The 6,771-nt window shown below is 51.2% G+C and overlaps 1 long non-coding RNA gene across 1 annotated transcript in view; it reads left to right on the top strand.

The window, feature by feature from the left end:
* Nucleotides 1–330: 330 nt before the first annotated feature.
* LOC311631090 overlaps nucleotides 331–6,771 on the top strand; it is a 630,545-nt gene continuing 624,104 nt past the window's right edge. Inside the window, exon 1 of the long non-coding RNA XR_014796513.1 lies at nucleotides 331–385. This is a non-coding gene — a long non-coding RNA (uncharacterized lncRNA). The remainder of the gene's footprint in view (nucleotides 386–6,771) is intronic.

Raw genomic sequence — 6,771 nt, 5'->3', positions numbered from 1 at the left:
TGATAAAAAGCACAACAGCGAAGACAGAACTTTTTTCCTCTCTTGGATGCTGGGAGCTGTTGCTACAGCCACTTTGTCACTGGCAGCTTACCCTGCTATCACTGAGCAGTTGAATTCAACATTGGATCCACCTACCCATGGATTGGTTATTTTGTGAGAAAAACACATCCCTACTGTTACTTTCATCAGTATTCTGCTGCTTATAATTCTCAGCTTCCACACTGAATGAGATCCTTAAAACTCCTGAGGGTGAACAGGGCTGTAGCAATTCATGGTATAACAAAAAATACCAAAAAAACCCCAAACAAACATACACACACACACACACACAAAAAAAAAAAAAAAAAAAAAAAAAAAAAAAAAAAAAAAAAAAAAAAAAAAACCAGTATGGGAGCAGAGAGGAGGTCAGAGGAAAGACCAAATATGCCTGAAAGAACACCAGTCTTCCAACGACTCCAGAGGGAAACATTGGGACTTGGGGCATGACAATGACACAGCTGGGCTGGAAGAGTGTGATGCCAACGAGGATCTCAAAAGTATGACCAGAGAAAAGGGATGAGGGGGAGATAAGAGTGGATAGAAGATAAGGTCACATCATGGAGGACCTGGACAGACACACTAAGGATTTTGGACTTAATTCTAAAGGCCATATGAATCCAAGGTATGTTTCCAGAAGGGGCATGACCGCATTTACATTTTCAAAAGATCCTTTGAGCTGCCTGTAGAGAATGGTTAGGGACCCAGCGATACTAGAGGTTGACAAGTCAGAGAGAACACATGTTATCAAGAGGCCCTTAGGCGAATGGGGTTAGTACTCTTGGTGCTAACCTTGATGGTTTCACACTAGAATGGTATCAGGAATGTCACGGTTGAAATCTATTATGCTCATGGGACTTAACAGGTTATGTCTAGAAGTTATAATAAAGTAGCAAAAGATGCCATATCTCTTCTAAGACCAAGAGACTCTAAGAACAAAGGAGAGAACTTACCAAAACCAAGATTTACTAAAGTGGGGGGCAAAAGGATGTGGACTCAGTGTAAAGACAGAACATAGTTCACAGACACAGACAGACACACATACAGAGTGAAAGTGAGAGAGAGGCTGAGAGGAAGGAAAGGACCTCGAGAATGAGAGAGAGAATGAGAGAAGTGACAGGACCTGACATCCCATCCCCTGGGATGGACGCTATGTTGTTCAGAAGCCAGTTACTGTGCTCTCGGCGGACACACAAGGATGTTGCCACCAGGAGGCTGGACTCAATGAAAGCCACTGTGAAGGCCCCCTAACCCCTGGGCCCACATATGGCACTGGCTCTGATGCTAAGTGTAAAAAGACACAACTGCGAGGTTTTAGGCCATAAGCTCTGAATTTCCTGTCACTTCAAACCTTTAAGGTGCAGATGTGAAAATGAGGGCAACATGAGCAGTGACTTCCCTGAGATCTCAAGCTGGAACTCAGGCCTGTTTTTTCCAGTGTCCTATGCTATGTCCCACTCATTCTTGTCACGCTTCCACCTCTATGTTTGTTCATCAGATTTTGGGGACGCCAGCCCACAGGTGTCAGGGGCCTTGTCTCATCTACACCTGATGACTTCCTATGGAAATGGTGTCTGGCATCATCCTCATTGGGCAGCTCTGCAGACTGGGGGATGCCCTGAGAGGCACAGAGGCTTCCTCAGGGCACAGGACAAGTAAGGAAAAGGAGGTGTGAACACAGCTTTCTCTGCCAAGCCACACATTCCCAGAGAGCTGGGGAGAAGGCTGTGCTGGATACTGGGTACTGATTGGTGTACAGGTGTGGAGGTAACATGGGCCCAGAGGGTAAGATGTCAACAGCCCACGGGGCCTTTGGGTGACTCTGATTGGAGGGAGGGGCACAGGTCGTGGAACCTTGAAGGGGTGACCTCACTTCCTTGCTGAGAGAAATTGGAACCATGGTAACCAGATACCCACATTCTGGAGGCAACTGCCTTTGCAGCTCACTTGAGTGGAGAGGGTCAGGAGACAAGGATGTCTCTGTGTTGCTTCCCATCCTTCCGAGGCTCAGGGCAGAAGAAAGCCCAGGCTGAGAGATGTTTCTGTTGGTGTAGAAACAGGCGCAAGCACCACCACCAATACCCCTTGCCCTCCGGCAGGAGGCACCCACAGGTAACCCAGGGCAGCCCGGGCCAGGCCCATACAGGCCAGGCACCAAGGGCTCATACCTGGGAGCCCCACACCTCTTACCCTCATTCCGGGTGTGTGTGTGTGTGTGTGTACATGCCTGGGATGGTGAGGGACAGCGTGGGATGAGAGGCACATCCTTGGGCAGGAGCAGGTTGGTCGGTGTCAGAAGCCTGAGGGTGTGTCATGTGAGTGCTTGGTTCAGAGATCTGCTACCCACTTGTTAGGATGGGTCGGGGTAGGGAGTATTCAAGGGGGTCATCAACTTCACTCCCTGCCTGGAGGTCTTTGCAGATGCCCCTCTCTGCCTGATCTGGGGAGCAGAGCAGGTGGCAGGCATCTGTCCCACTGGCACTGGTCCGGTGCCTCCTGTTCTGGTAGCGGGCTCTGTCTTTGCAGAGCTCCAATGAGGATGTCGTAGAGGAGCTGGCAGACGGGTTCACTTATGCCATCAACGGGTACAAAGGACAAGTGCGTCAGGCCAGGAAAACTGTCCAGTGCCAAACGGAGGTGAGAGCTGGCCCACACCCAGGACCCTGAAGTGACTGGACCGAGACCAAAAGTCAGACTCAAACCAGGGGTCTCCAAGACCTCACAGACCCACTCCCAAAGAGAGCTGTACCTTCAGTCCACCAGACCAGGTCCCTGCGAGGGTAGAAAAGCAATCTTTCTTCATGTTTTGCTGGGATCATAGAGGAGGCATTTGTTGTCATCTGCCTTATGCCCCTTTCAATTGATTAATTCCCTGCACCAAGTAACCTGTGGACCAGTCCCAGCTCCACTGTCCTTGTTGACCTTTCCCAAGTCTTAAACATCATCCTACTTGATAGTGCTGTGTATTTTAAAAATAGAGGGTTGCAGGTAAGGGAGGGATTAAGGTCTTGAATACTTTTCTCTGCAACCTATCACCTCACAGTGGAAGACAAACCATTGCACTGAGGCCAGGTCAGGAGCTGTGACCTTTCCCAACTCCATATCATCCCAACAAGGGCACAGTTTTCATCAGTGATTCAGGCTTTCCCTGTTGCTAGACCTTGACACAAACCAATGGCTGCTAGCTCAGAGGGCTGCCAGGAACATCCTCCCTGTGTCCTGATGGACGAGGTCTGCCATGACACAATACCACAGATTGGGTAGAAGGTTCCTGAGGCCTCCTGGCTCAGTACCCACTCTGTCTTTGCAGAGCTCCCAGGAGGACATCATTGAGGTGCTGGCCCAAGGACCTGACTACACCGCCTACGCGGTCATGGTGCAGGTGCACCAGGCTGATGACACAGTCCAGTGCCTGTCAGAGGTGAGAGCCGGCCTCAAGGGTCTCCACATCCACAACCCCAAGAGGACCTGGCAGTGCCCAGACACACACTCAGATCTGCGGACACCCCTCCCCCCAGGACCCTTGCAGGACTCTCCCTAGACTCTCCCACAGCCCCATAACAAAGCAATCTTGACCCCCACTCCTCCCTCCAGATACATGGGAGGGTAGAAAGACACTCCTCACATATTTGTGTAAATATGAGAGAGAGAGAGAGAGAAAGAGAGAGAGAGAGAGAGAGAGAGAGAGAGAGAGAGAGAGAGAGGTGGTTTGACTTCACAGTAGACTCTATGAGCACTTGGGCATTTCGCTGATTCTATTGTTTAAACTATCCCTGCCACTCTGTCCACAGTCCTTGCAGAACTTGGCCCAATAGCAGATGTCCTTCCCCCAGTGATACAGCCCTTCAGTGCTGCTGAATATGGGCCTGATTCAGTTCAGCTGCCATATCAGCAATGCTGCCTGGAGCACTGAGTGTGTTGGAATGGGCTGTGTTAGGCTGATCGGGCTGCCTTAACATAGGACCACTCTGGGTGGTGTCAGCAGCAGACATTCATTTTCTCGCTATTCCAGAGGCTAGGAGTGAGACAGGATGCTGTCAGCAGGGCTGGTTTCTCCTGAGGGGTCTCTCCTCAGCTTGTAGATGGCCGTCTTCTTCCTGTGTGTCACAGGATTCCCCACTGCACTGCCATGAGTCCTCCCCTCCTCTTCTCAGGATACTGGTCAGACTAGATTAAGACCCTCACCACTGAATTCAGTTCATCTTAATTACATGCTTGAAGACTAAAACTCAAATGCGGACACATAATGAAGTTCTAGGGGTTGCAAATTCATGGGATTAGGGGACACAGTTTAGACCACAGTACGTGTAATTTCCTCAGCTGGAGATGGACACCTACTGCTGGGAGAAGGCTGTGCACATAAAAACTTTTATCGGCTGCAAGCGGATTCCAAATCCAAAGGGCTGGAGCAGGGACATAGCCAAAAGCAGTTTCTGATGAGGGCTGCTGCCTTGCTCCCATCCTGGCCGGGCATTTCTCACTCATTGAAATTTTCACCTGTCCTGTCCAATGCCAGGTTGTCCAACTCTATCACAGTGTTCCTTCATTGGCAATTGCCTCATGGGTACTTTGAGTCACCTGTTCCCCTTTCAGCCACCACATAGATTTGCTCCTTCTCAAGTCCTCTGCTCAGATTACTGCCTGGTGATCACCTTTCTCTAGTCTGCAGTCTTCAAGCATTTGCCATCTTGCAGAATCTGGGATCTCCATTATGAAGACCTTAAAATGCCCTTTAGTGTAAAAGGATGAACATAACTTTCTCCTTTGAAGTCAATGGTTTTCATAGGCCATGTCTACCGTGTACACTGTTCCCATGCTGGGGAGGAACAAGGCTCCCACACCCTTTCTACCCAAGTCAGGAACAGATGAGTGTCCATTACCTGAGAGGGGATGCCATGCAGGACAGGTCCCAGTTCTGACCTGCATGCCCTTCATCAGACATTTGATATCCCTAAGCCTCTGTGTTCTCAGCTCTGTAAGGGGAGGTTTCTAGAGGACTCAGAGGGCCCGTGCTCTACTATTCCTACAAGGAGGTTTGTTGTTCCTCAGCTGAGAGGGAGGGGAAAAAAGATGCTTAGAAGGTGCCAATTGTATGAATATGCACAGAACTTAAGTGGCACTTTGAAGACCTAGAACCTCATTCAGCCTGGGCACTCCTGCCCTTCTCTTGAACACATGCCTGTGGGGCTGGGACCTCCCGAATGAGCTCCAGACCTCAATCCTTGTGGGATTCACGGTCATGCCGCTGACTGGATGTCCCTCCTTGTCCCACCCAGTGCGCAGCTGAGGTAACTGGTAACCTACCTGAGTCCTGCAGGATGCAGGACCTCCATGAAGGCACCTTGGAGCAAGTGGCCACATCCATGGTACCAGCTCTCCCGGGGGGAAACGTCCCCCAGGTCTCCACCCTGGCCTTCTGCAGAGCCCAACAGTTCCTGGAGGAGCTGTTAGCTAGGTGAGCTCACACTCGTGACTCTGCCCGCTGCAAGCTGTGCGTCTTGAAAATGTCACCACATCTTTCTGAGTCTCAGTATCCTCCTCTGAAAAGTGGGGTGGTAGGGGGAAAACCTCATAGCACTGCTGTGGGGAAAAGCCATGGCAGGTCCTACCTGCTCTCTGGCTCTTCAGACAGGGTTGCTGGGTATGTGCCGGCTGTTTGTGGCAATGATTTCACTCTGTCCCATGGAAAGAACGCTGACTCACCCATCAGCGGCCTGTGGCATGGGAGTTTGGAAAAGTACATGGAAAGCAACCTGTCAAGCAATTGGAGATTTCACCTAGCTGGTCCTCGGCCTTGTTGTAGTAGCCACATAGGGGATCTTGGGCGGGTAGCAGGGGCCCCAAGCCCACTCAGATGGGTGGGATGGTGCTGGTTGGAGTTTATTTACTAGACAATGTGTATGAAGCTCCTACTGCAGGCAAGCAGGTTTGGAGACACTTAGCCCGACTCAAGGGATGAAGCAGACACAACCCCTGGGCCTCAGTCCTAGGCAGTGGGTCCCGCAGTCACGCTGTCCATCATTGACAGGTCCTGTCCACCAGCCATCGTAGCTGATGCCATCAAGGTGCTTTTGACATCTGCAGGCACACCTTCTCATAAGGACCAGGGAGACACACCGCAGGACCAAGTCATAAAGTGAGTGGTCTCTGGGTCCAGAAGAAGGCCCCCCTGTGTCAGCAGAGTGGGGACTGTGAGTTGGGGGAATGCCTGGCAGAACCCTGATCTTATACACCTTCTGATTCCCAAGAAAGGCCTGATCTCTGGTGGCTACTATTCCAGGAGCACACGAGTCAAAGAGGACAGAGGATGGGGTCCCTGGTCTTGTAGACCCAGAGGGGAGGCTGGGCTAAGTTGTCCCTCAGAGTCTCCTTCCCCCCAAGACCCATCGTGCTCTGCCTGCCCCTCTCTCCATCCACCTCTACTGACCACAGTGGAGGGCTCAGGACAGGATTGTGGTGGGCAGGCAGCTCAGGAGTCTGTCTCAGTCCTCAGCCCAGATGCCCAGGGGCATGGAGCGCTGGGGTGGACAGTGTACAGGACCTTCAGGAGAGCTGCCAGTGGGAAGGAGAGTCTCACACAGACTCCACGTTAAACTTGCTGGATCCCACACCTGCTACAAATGGAACAGACACCTAAGGGCTGGGTATGGCGTGGGGCTTTTCCCTGGATAGGAAAGGGACTGCACAGAGGCTCAGTCCCAAACAAGAGTGCCATGGTAGGGTAGAGTAGAAGGA

The sequence above is a fragment of the Pipistrellus hanaki genome, assembly GCF_964339955.1.
Source record: "Pipistrellus hanaki genome assembly, chromosome: 12".
In the NCBI taxonomy this organism is placed as follows: domain Eukaryota; kingdom Metazoa; phylum Chordata; class Mammalia; order Chiroptera; family Vespertilionidae; genus Pipistrellus; species Pipistrellus hanaki.
Note: the sequence above shows the minus strand (reverse complement) of the source record. Positions and strands in the feature narration are given on the sequence as shown.